The following is a 12,615-nucleotide window of genomic DNA, read 5'->3' as shown; positions in this document are numbered from 1 at the left end:
TCCAATTAATCAACCATATTTTCATCATTGCCATGCACACAGAAGTCGTCCAAAAAGACTTCCAACCACTTAATTAGAAAATCTTGAAAAATTGCCATCGTTGCTCTCTGGAAAGTAGCATGTGCATTATACAAACCAAACTGCATCACTTTATAGGCAAAAGTCCCCCATTCAGTAGTAAAAGTAGTTTTGGGCTGATCTTTGGTGTTAATCAGAATTTGATTATAACCACTAAACCCATCCATAAAAGAGTATAGTTGATGTCTTGCCACTCTATCTAATAATTGATCGGAGAAAGGTAAAGGAAAATGATCCTTACGATGTGCTTATTCAATGCATGATAATCCACACGGATGCAAATTTTAATAGAATTCTTTTTGGGAACAATGACTATAGGTGAAACCCAGTCACTGTACGCAATAGGATAGATAAAACTCGCATCTAATAATTTAGACATTTGAGCATGCACCTTATTTGCATAGTTAGGATTTGTGCACCATTTACACTGATGTATAGGTCTAACACTAGTTCAATATCAATATAATGTTGACACAATTCAGGTTTCATACATTTCAAATCCGTGTAGCTCCAAGCAAACACATGTGCATATTTCTTAAGAACATTCTGTAATTTCTCCAAAGCAGCATCTTGCAACTCACTACCCAATAAGAGAAACTTATTTGGTGCCACTTCAAAATGGGTTGTTTCAATTTCAAAATTGCGCACATAAGTTGTTTGAACCTTGTTAGGTTTAATGAGTGGTACCTCATCAGATTTCTTCATAGATACATGACCTAATCAATTACTCACTCCCATAGGTTGTCCATCATTAATATCAGATAATAAGTTTTGAGATGGAGGTTTAAAAGATATTTGATACACAACTAGTGCTTTAAAAGACTTTTTGCATTGTGAAAACTCAATAATCTCAACCATATAATGGTCTAACACATCGTGATCCCCCATCGATAACTACAGATCCTTAGATCCATATTGTATACTTGTATGCTTATTTTTATTTTGACCATGGAACTTCTGACGATAACATCGTAAAATCTGATTATGATGTTCAATACACTATTGATCTTGATAAGTCCACCACCATTTCTTCCGTTTCAACTTGAGTATCAATAAATGAAGATTTTCATTTACTTCACCCTGTATACGACAACCTAAATAATGAATAATCCTCTTAATCTCAATAAAATTAGTTGGAGCCATTGGTTCATACCCTAAAAGAGGCGGTTCAATCCCATTGCCATAAATTGTGAAATCCATAACCTTTTCACCAGGATGAGGTAAAACCCTTTTTATTCTACACACCATTTGCATGCACATACGAACGTCCCACTGTCGATCGTGAAGACATGCTTCTATCAAAGCAATTTACTCGACAGAGTTGATGATAAAGCCAAGGGACATTAGTAACCCCGTTCCCCCTATTAGTGGGTATCACAACTCTTTCATGTTGAATTCATTCCCCCTGCAAGGCACTAATCACGACAGCCTGCATAGTTAGTTCATCCATTAATCGGGATTGTACTTGCTCTAGGTTTTGCTTTTCTTGCAATATTTGCTTAGCAAAATTCTCAGTTTGAAACACAATATCTTCTAAATGATTCATTTCTTCATCATAATAAGACTGTAAGGATTGAACCAACTTCTTGTTTTTTAATGCATTGCATTTTGCAGCAACTTTATCTATCTGTAGTTGAGTAACTTTATTCAAAAATGGTTGAACAAGGGCACTATCATCTGTAATTTCATTCTTGTAATATAAAATTTTATCATTCAGCATATCCACTGAATAAGATGCCATTTCCTGAGACACCTCAACTACTTGTTGTTGGGGGTTCACTCGTGGGGGTTCAATTCATCTTCCCATTTTTCCTCCCAATCAATCATTGTAGGCTAACATGAAACAATTTTGCCATTCGAAGGACCATCCTTATCTTCCTTGCAAGAGGAAGACTGAAAAGGTCTACAACAACTACTACGGGATTCATGAACTTTTAGTCTCCAGTGATAAAGGTAAAATTGTCGTATGGACAAAGGTAATTGACCAAACCCAAATGGAATCTCATTTCTTAGGATAGAAGCCAATGTCTCAGGCAGACCCTCTATCAACATTCCATAGGTTTCCATTACTATTATTATCTCTTTAATAATTGCCTCATCGCCTATCTCCTCTATTTCATCTTTAGATTCTTTTGTTTGTATCACAACTCGGGAATCATACCCAAAAAAGAAATCTTGAGAATGATCTTGCTCTTGCATTTCATCAACAACTGAATTTGTATGCTCCCTCACTAAGCTTCCAACATCAAGAAGAGAACTTTCCCATTCATCTTCCATATTTTCCTCCTCCACAGAAACTTCCAATAAATAAGATAAAGCACTATCAAAAGTAGTCAATCAATTGGCAATATCACTATCAGTGTCATCTTTCGAAGAATAGTGCACACAATATTCCCCCATTCCTAAAGGTTTCGCAACATTCTTTTGATGCACCATATTATCTGTAGTCTTGTCCCCATCTAATGAGGCTCAATGACGTAAATCTGACGTAGATCTCTATATAACCACACATAATTTTGCTCAGTCTCTGAGCTCTCATTCAATTCCTCCTCAATCATGGAGGCATAAGATCTATTCGTATATGTGCTTTCCTCCATTCGTTCATGCAAAAAATCCCTAGCTACAACTCGCGATTGCACTCGATCATGCTTAAGTCCTATCATTATAATACCTCTATGCCAGCTCTCGTCACATCGAGACTGCAACAACCAAGGTCTACCCAAAAGAATCGGATAAAAAGTAGCTCCTTGAATTGGTCGTGCAACCAAGAAATTAATGCTAAAATCCAAACCAACAATAAGAGTTGGAATTTGACGTAAAAGACCTAAAGGTGTGACCCATCATTGATAAACTAAACGTAAAACAATACTGGTAATCTCCTTCTTATCAGTTAACCCTAACTTAAGCATTGTTTCCTCTGTTATCAGATTCAATGCTACCCCACCATCCAACTGAGCTCTGAATATCATATGCTTCATCACTTCCATGTCTACAACTAGAGCCCCTAGATCCAAGAACAAATCCACATTGATCCTTACAGGTCGAACACTTTTATTCACTTTAACAGTTTTGGCATTAGATGAAACATTCACAGAATTACCCCTTTTTGCCCTTCTCCGTGCTAGTCTAAGATAGATCTCTGTACTACAAGTAGGGGCAATTTCTAGTAATTGTCTTAGATTAATCAACAAATGTAAACTCTCCAAATCATCCCACACATCAAAGGATTTCCTTGATTCTTTATCGTCGTCTTTAGATGCCTTTGAAGCTCTCAATCTTTGAGGAAACGGAGCCACTCCCTCCTTAATCTTTGGGGAATTTAAAGGAATGGGTAAAACTGGCTGATCCTCTGAATTGGGTGTCGAATCTGTCGCATCTTTCTCGACATCATGATCTTCTACATGTCTTGATAAAGATGTTTCTGGCTTTAATGTTTAAAGAATCATTTTCTTGATCTAAGATAATTGCTGGGTTTTATTTTGAATGAGTGATTGCTCCAATCATAACATCCGAGTTAAAGGTAACATGTTTTTTCTTAATTGGTTTATCCTGTAATTCTTCCACAATTTCTACCAAATTTGTAGCTAATTAGTAATGCCTTTGCCCTTATCTTGATTCTTCGAAGAAGTACCTTCTCCTTAGCAATCCTTTTTGTAATGAACCTCACGACTGCACTTGGCGCATAAGGGAACATAGTCCTTTGGTTTCTGCTCATTTGGGTAGAACCTAGCTACATGTCCAGGTTGTTCACATCTCCAACAAACCACGCTTGTTCCTGCATTGTTATTGTTCCTTCTAAAATTAGGATTTCTATAGGGTGATTATCACCTCTCATTTCCAGAATACCCTCATTGTCCCTAATTCCTTGGCATTGGGGGTGCTCCCTAAGTAAGCATACCTCTTGCATAAATGGCCTATTAGGAGGACCTATTGGATAAGTCACATTTTTACTATCCATATAATTATAATTTGTTTGCATTTGGGCTGCTTGTTGCCCTAAATGGGTTTGTTTAACCCAACATTGATCCTCCACATGATTATTTCTCAAACAATACCCGCAAAAAAAATTGGACAAGCACCACTCTCCTTGGTGTAGGACATTTTGTTGCTAAGTGTCCAAAACCATGGCATTTCCCACACCAGATATTAGACCTTGGGGGTGTGGAATTTCCCTAACTAGATGCATGAGTTGAACTTGTTGCACTAGTAAGCTGACTAACATCATAAACTCCCTTCACATTGGGATTTACTTCCGCTAAAATTTCTTTCTTCATATTTGCCAAGGATTTAGCTATTAACTCAGCCACCTTAAACTCATCTAAACTCTGTCCTGCAGGTGCAGTAACTGTCGATGGGGGTGGATATATTGGGGGTACCATGTATGGATTTAGTCCTAAATATGGTATTGATGATGGTGTAACCCTCCCACTTGTCATATACGCAGCATGAGGAGCTACTGGAGCTCGTGCATATGGTGCACTAGTTGCCATAGAGGGCGACATACTTAAGGGAACTAATCTAGGATTATTATATAATCATTTCCTCCTCAGTTGTCCTAATTGCACCTCTTCCCACCAATGTGCCTCTGTCTTTGCATCTGCTACATTAGTTGGTTGTTTAAGGTTTACGTGCTCCTTGACAGTCTCCTGCAATCCTTCAATAAACTTCCATTTCTACATATCCTCTGAAGGAGTGTTTTGCCCCATCTTTCTAATTAATATTTCCATCTTTTCAATATAATGCTCCATAGGTTCTCCCAGGGTTTGTGTTAGATAATCAAATCCTAACCCCAAACAGTCTTGAAATCCTTGCCATCTAAACTTAGTTACAAATGCACCTCTTAATGTTGAGATATCGAGCTCCACTCGTGATATGCCAGGGTGACCGTTGTGCATTTATGTCACCGACTTGTTAGCTGCAGATGCGGTTGGTACACCACCCATGAATAATAGCTAGATGACAGCTATCCTTATCTACTCTAGTTCGTGGCTCAGTTAGTATGCCACCTTAGTTAGTTGAGTTTGGTTTGAGACCCATATATAGGGTTCTTCTATTTCTATGTACTTGAGTTCTTTTGGCTTACACAACTAAGAAGAGGAAAACTGTTTTCAGCCTCCACCTTTGTGTGTATTCCCCCATTGTGCAAGCAAGAAAGCTAAAAGTGAGACTCCTTCCTTCTCTCCCACAATCTTGACATGGTATTAGAGCCTTGTTCGTGGTAAGGAGCTCAAGAAAGCAAACCAAGTTCGCGGTGTTCTGGTAAGAGGACCAGTGTTGCTTTCATTTTTCTGTTTTGGGAGCAAGTCTCTGCAGGTAGCACAGCCGAGAAGTGCAAGAGTGCATTGTCTCAGATTGAGACGTCCTTCGCGGTGTAGCAAGAGGGCAGTATATGCTACGGGCAAGGGCTATAGCCCTAAGTTGCCTTGTTTTTTTGATTCGAGGCCATTTCGGTGCCCATTTTGGAGGCGGAAGTTCTCTGCACGCACTCAGGAAAAGGCCCTGTTTTTCGCTGTGCGACCACTGCTCTACAGGTCGGTGAAAAGTTACTGTAGAAATTGCATTGTATGCCTGTGCGCAGAGACATTGGGAGTTACAAAATCATCTTTGTTGCCTGTTGATGCAAAATCGTCACTAGGAAGTGACTGTGTGGTCAAATACCACTTTCGTCAGTTTTGCAGATTTGCCCTTGTGAGGCTGAAGCTGTGTTTTTTACAGTGACAGAACTTTTTGCAGTGTTCTGTAATGGCGTCTGATTCTCTTTCACAGATTGTCACTGAAAAGCTTGACAAGAACAACTTCCAAGCATGGAAGTTTAGAATGACAAATTTCCTTATGGGAAAAGGATATTGGAAAATTGTTGCAGGAAATGAAGAAGAACCAGTTCTTCCTGATGTTCCCAATCAAGAGCAAATGCAGGCATTTAAAGCATGGCATGAGAGAGCCAGGAAAGTTATGTACTGGCTGTCTATCAGCATTTCAGACTCTATGATTGTGCATATTCAAGATGCAAGTACACCAAAGGAGGCATGGGATACTTTGTCAAAAATGTATAGCACAAATACGCAAGCCAGGAAAATGCAGCTCAAGCAAGAGTTGCACAATGTGCAAAGAGAAAGTATGAGCATCAATGACTACCACATGAAGGTGAAGAAGATTGCAGATGCACTTGCTTCCATTGGGTCGCCAGTGGAAGATGATGATTTAGTTTCTGTGACCTTGAATGGTCTAGGAAAGTATTATGCACAGTTCCGAACATCCATTTCTGTCCGTGAAAGATTTCCTGATTTTGAGGAGTTGATTGCTCTTCTAATTTCTGAGGAGCAGAGAAATGGTGATGCATCTTCTTTAAGAGGAACTTCAAAAGAAGCTGTCTTCTACTCAAATGTTGGAAGAGGTAGAGGCAGAGGTAGAGGAGGCCGATCTGCAGGCCATGGTAGAAATTAGAATATGCAGCAAACTCAAGAAAACCAATCCTATGGAGGAGGACGTGGTAACTCTAGAGGCAGGGGAAGCCAAAGAGGTCGTGGTGGATGGAAAAGAGGCCAAAATGCAAACAACAATGTTGAATGCTACTACTATGGTAAAATGGGTCATATGGCTAAAGACTGCTATAAAAAGTAGAATGACATCATGAATAGAAAATTGCAACAAGGGAATTATGCATCTTCTAGTAGACAGGGTGATGATAGAAATGAGCATTTGTTTATGGTGCAGCACATGACCAATTCTGTGACAAGTGCAGAAGAAAGAAATGATGTGTAGTATGTTGTCTCAGGTGCATCAAACCACATGACAGGTCATGCAGAATGGATGCAGGATGCAAGGAAAATGGAAAAATCAGGATTTGTGGAGATTGGTGATGATACTGCACATCCTATTATGCAGATTGGAAAAATTTCTTTATCTATGCAGGATGGGAAAAAGAAATACCTGTCGGATGTATTTCATGTCCCGAATATCACCAAGAACCTGGTTTCTGTTGGTCAAATGGTTGAGCAGGGCTTGTAGGTCAGATTTAATTCTCATGGATGCTTTGTTGAGGATATGAAAAATAAAGGTCGCTTGATAGCAAAAGGAAATAAGAAGGGCAGAATGTTTACGTTGGATGAAGACATGCCTGAATTGAGTGCCGCAATGTTTGCACATGGGACCGGTGTAGTTACAGATATTGATATCTGGCATAAACGCATTGGTCATATTAATGTGCAGCGACTTAAATCAATGCAAGCCCAAAATATTGTTGCATGATTGCCTAAATTCAAGGTTGCAGAAATGCATAAGGTATGTGAAGCCTGTCAATTTGAAAAACAGGCAAGGAAACCATTTCCTAGACATGTTCAAGAGAGTAAGAAGCCATTGGAATTAATCCACTCTGATGTGTGGACTACTAAAGCTGCATCTCTTGGAGGCTGTCATTATTTTGTCACTTTTATTGATGACTATAGCAGAAAAGTTTGGGCGTATTTTATGAAAAAGAAAAGTGAAGTCTTTGGGCATTTCAAAACTTTTAAAGCTATGGTTGAAAAAGAAGCAGGCCTGCAAATAAAATGGCTAAGGTCAGATGGTGGGGGAGAGTACCTCTCAAATGAGTTTGCAAGGTTCCTGCAGGAGCATGGCATAAAGCAGCAATATTCATGCAGTCATACCCCACAACAAAATGGAATTGTAGAAAGGAAAAACAGGCATATTGGAGAGGTATCTCATGCCATGCTCAACGAAAAAGACTTGCCGAATTTTTACTGGGCTGAAGCAGTTGCTGTAGCAGTCTACATAATGAACAGGACTCCCACTGCAGCAATACATGGGATGACTCCAGAGGAGAGGTATACTAGTAGGAAACCAGATATTTCTCATTTGAAGATTTTTGGTTGCATTGCCTATGTTCATGTGCCAGATGAGTTGAGATCCAAGTTGGATCCAAAAGCTGAGAAGTGCATCTTTATTGGTTATTCTCTGCAGCAAAAAGGGTATAGATGCTATAACCCTTCTACTCGTAAGTTTACAGTGAGCAGAGATGTTGTTTTTGATGAAATGAGTAGCTGGTATAAACCAGTAAATGTGATTGATGATGTAGCTGCACAAAATGGTAATGCTGTACAGAATTCACAGCAGCAGTCACAAAATATTAGTGGACCTAGAGTGTCCTCTAGCAATGGTTCACATTCTTCGCCATGGATAGGCAGATTGAGATCAGGAGAATCTTCTCAAAGCAATGCAGATAGTGGTATGCAGGTATCACGAAAAGGAAAAGAGAAGGTAGATCAGCCCATGTTTGATGTGAATGCAGGTCACTCTTATGTGGATGGTGAATCCAGTGGCTCAGAACAGAGCATTGATGATGAGTTGGGTATTCCTTCTATTGTTACACTTGGAGTAAGGAAGACCAGGGATGTTTTGAGAGCACTTGGGAGTGAAAATACTTTGCGCAGGTCTACCAGAGCTAGGTATCCTGTGGATAGGCTAAAGTATGATGGATTTACAGCCATTCACTATGCCTATATGGTCAAAGTGATATAGGAACCAGAACCCACTTCTTTTGAGCAAGCCATCAGAAAAGAAAAATGGAAGAAAGCCATGGATGAAGAAATGGATGCCTTGGAAGCAAATGCTACATGGGAATTGGTACCTTTGCCTAAAGATAATAATGCAATTGGTTGTAAGTGGGTTTATAAGGTGAAGCACAATGCAGATGGCTCTGTGAACAGATACAAGGCAAGATTAGTAGTCAAGGGGTATGCACAAACATATGGCATTGATTATGAAGAAACATTCAGTCCAGTTGCAAGGATGGCAACCGTAAGAGCAGTCATTGCTATGGCTGCATCAAAGGGATGGTCTTTACATCAGATGGATGTAAAGAATGCCTTCTTGCATGGTGATTTTCAAGAAGAGGTCTATATGGAACAACCACCAGGTTATGTGCATGGTGTTCATCCTGAGTTTGTTTGCAAGTTGAAGAAAGCCTTGTATGGCTTGAAGCAAGCACCTAGAGCATGGTCTGACAAGATAGGATAGTATCTTGTCACTATTGGCTTTCAGATTTCCAAGGCAGATTTCTCACTTTATGTGAGAAAAATAGAGAAAGATATTATGCTGCTTGTCATTTATGTTGATGATTTGATTATCACAGGTGATAGTGATGAAGATATCCTTCATGTGAAAATGCTATTGAAGCAGAAGTTTGAGATGAAGGATTTGGGAGAGCTGCGTTATTTCTTGGGCATTGAGGTGATTAGATCACCAAGTGGGATACGGCTCTTGCAGAGGCAATATGGATTGGACATGTTGTCCAGATATGGGATGATAGGCTGTAAGCCTATTTCAGCTCCTTTGGAGCAAAATGTGAAGTTGAGCGTAGATGCAGGTAAGGTTCTGGAAGACCCTACTATGTACAGACGCATAGTAGGAAGTTTGATTTATATGACTATTACCAGGCCAGATTTGAGCTATGCTGTTGGATTGGTAAGTCAGTTTATGCAGGCTCCAAGGAAACCGCATTTGGATGCGGCTAGACGCATACTCATGTATGTGAAGTCCACATTGCAGTATGGACTACTTTATGAGACTGGGGTTCAGATACAGTTGCATGGATACACTGATGCTGATTGGGTTGGTAGTATTTCTGATAGACGATCGATTAGTTGATATGTGTTCTCTTTTGGGAGTGGTGCAGTCACTTGGAGCAGCAAGAAACAGCCTATAGTTGCCTTGTCGAGCACAGAGGCTGAGTACAGGGGCGCAGCAATGGCTGCATGTGAGGTAGCTTGGTTGCATAAGCTACTTTATGATATGCATCAGCCTACAGATGGGCCAGTTGTCATTTATTGTGACAACATGAGCAGTATACACTTGGCAAATAACCCAGTCTATCATGCGAGAACAAAGCACATTGAGGTGCATTATTACTATGTGCGGGAGAGGGTTTTACTAGGTCTTATTGATCTAGTTTATGTCAGCACAGAGGATCAGGTAGCTGACATATTCACGAAGGCATTGGGTGCAGAGAAGCTGCGCAAGTTCAGAGACCTGCTTGGTGTGCAAGAATTGGGATTGAGCTCGAGGGGGAGTGTTGAGATATGGAGCTCCACTCGTGATATGCCAGGGTGACCGTTGTGCATTTATGTCACCGACTTGTTAGCTGCAGATGCGGTTGGTACACCGCCCATGAATAATAGCTAGATGACAGCTATCCTTATCTACTCCAGTTCATGGCTCAGTTAGTATGCCACCTTAGTTAGTTGAGTTTGGTTTGAGACCCATATATAGGGTTCTTCTATTTCTATGTACTTGAGTTCTTTTGGCTTACACAACTAAGAAGAGGAAAACTATTTTCAGCCTCCACCTTTGTGTGTATTCCCTCATTGTGCAAGCAAGAAAGCTACAAGTGAGACTCCTTCCTTCTCTCCCACAATCTTGACACTTAACACCGTGTAAGTCGCCCGAGTGGCGTCAAGAAGATTTCCATACCATAAAGCTGCTTCATCCTTCAAAGTGGATGGAAATATATGCAACTTTTGATCATCATCAATGATCTCATTCGCTATACATGTAACTTCAAACCATTGGATATGCATATCTGGATCATCATCCCAATTGCCAGAGTATTGAGTGAAGTCAGTAAGCCGCACAGGTGCTCTCATAGCCATATAGAATGATCTTAGTACCTCCTCTAGATCTTCAAAGATTGGAACTTGTTCTTTTGGGTCTGCAAATAACCTACTAAGTCCCCAATATTCTGCAAGACTATAGATACTATTATCTTCTATCGTACGTTCAACAAATTCTTCATCTATTCTATATCTTACTGTTTCAATGGGGAACTTATCAGACCCCACAAAATCACCATTTTGAGCGTCTTCTTTTGCTTTTTCTTCTTCCTTATCACTAGGAGTTGACCCCTTCTTCAAGCTACCTTTATTGGTACCACTTGTTCCCTTAGAGCTTCTTGCTTGCTTCTTCCAATCATAATTTGATGCGCTTCCAATAGAAGATGACTCCCCAGTGATTTTTCCAGTTTCTAGTGATAAATTCAGCCCACCTTGCAAAGTATTTTATAACTCTTCGTTCAACTTTTCTAACTGCTCAACTATTCTCTCAGCCTTTCTTTCCAATCTTTTTCTTGCTCGCACGTCCCGTGCTAACCTTTGACTTTCACTCATTCACTCTAGCATGTAATGATTGTCCCTTCAGACACATCCCTCTATTTGTCTCTATTGCAAGAGCCCTTGCTTATAGAGGCTTAACTCATGCAGGATATCAGGTAGTTCCTTGTCTTCCACACCATAAGGTAACTCTTCACTAGGCTTTTCTACTATGCCCAAAATCTCAGCCATGTCTCTTGCGTCTCTAGTATCGAATATTACTTTAACACCCTTAGTTAATACTACCCACTTTGACACGTTAGCCCAATCTATTCGCCTAAACGATTTGTATCCCTCTCTTGTAAACTAATGGTAATGATGTTTTATGCTAATAGTATTTAATTGAATTTCATCAACAAAATTAAAGTGTGGTGCTACCAAGACAATTCCCTTTACTTCATCTTGGAACATCCAATTCCAAGTGCATAATTGCTCAACGTCAACTCACAGTTGAGGTCCAAAATTCTTACCCCCATCTACCAAATTGGTATTCCTTGCCTTATTGACAATGATATGCTGTATAGCTTTGGGCGTTCAGGAAAAGAAGTTTCGCAAGAAAACTTCGTTATAGCGGTACATCAAAACCTTGATAGCTTAGATCAATACTTTGTTGAGTAAGTTTCAAAATAACCAGTCAAATCCTATAGTAGGGTCAAATAGGTGTAAGATTCTAATCCTAGGCTCTATAGCTTCTCCCCATCTCTCAGAGGAGACTCCGTATATGTTTCTCCTACCAAACTTGTGGCAATTTGTTATTTGCCCCTTTCGAGATGTTAAACTTTAAAGAGAGTGTGGTTTCAAATGATTAAATAATCTTCTAGATCTTCCCCTCCGTTTCTGTTCCTTTTTAATGGCCTCATCTTCAACTTACAATTTATTTAATTTTTATTATATTTCAAATTAACCAAAAACCACCCCCTCTTCTCCTTAATTAACACGCTTGCCCCTACCGGAAAACACACAAAAAATGACGGTCCTCTAAGAAGCCCCTAGATACGTGGACAAAATGACTATGTGTGAAGTCATTGTATCAATTAAGGTTTTAGGATGGATAATTATATTTTCTTTAATTCTAAATTACCCACATAAAAGTATCATTTCATTTATCTCTATAGTCCAACTATTAGCCAATAATAACTTTCTCTACTTATTTACTATCCTTTTATCATTACCATCTAACATCTCAATTCAAACTACAACTCATAGATTATAAACTTCAATAAACTCAAGAATTAAATCAGACAAAGAAATTATTTTAAAACTCTTATTTCATCCATAATCTCTGTTAAGCCTTCAATATAAACCCTAATATCCACTAATTATCATTTCAGCTGTAAACATCATTTTACAAAAGAAGTACCTACAAATGGAATCCATTCTTAATAAAAGCCTAGGA

The sequence above is a fragment of the Lygodium microphyllum genome, chromosome 6, assembly GCF_053477565.2.
Source record: "Lygodium microphyllum isolate KBCC chromosome 6, Lygodium_microphyllum_v1.1.10, whole genome shotgun sequence".
Taxonomy (NCBI): Eukaryota; Viridiplantae; Streptophyta; class Polypodiopsida; order Schizaeales; family Lygodiaceae; genus Lygodium; species Lygodium microphyllum.
The sequence above is the reverse complement of the archived record's forward strand: the minus strand, read 5'-3'. Positions refer to the sequence as shown.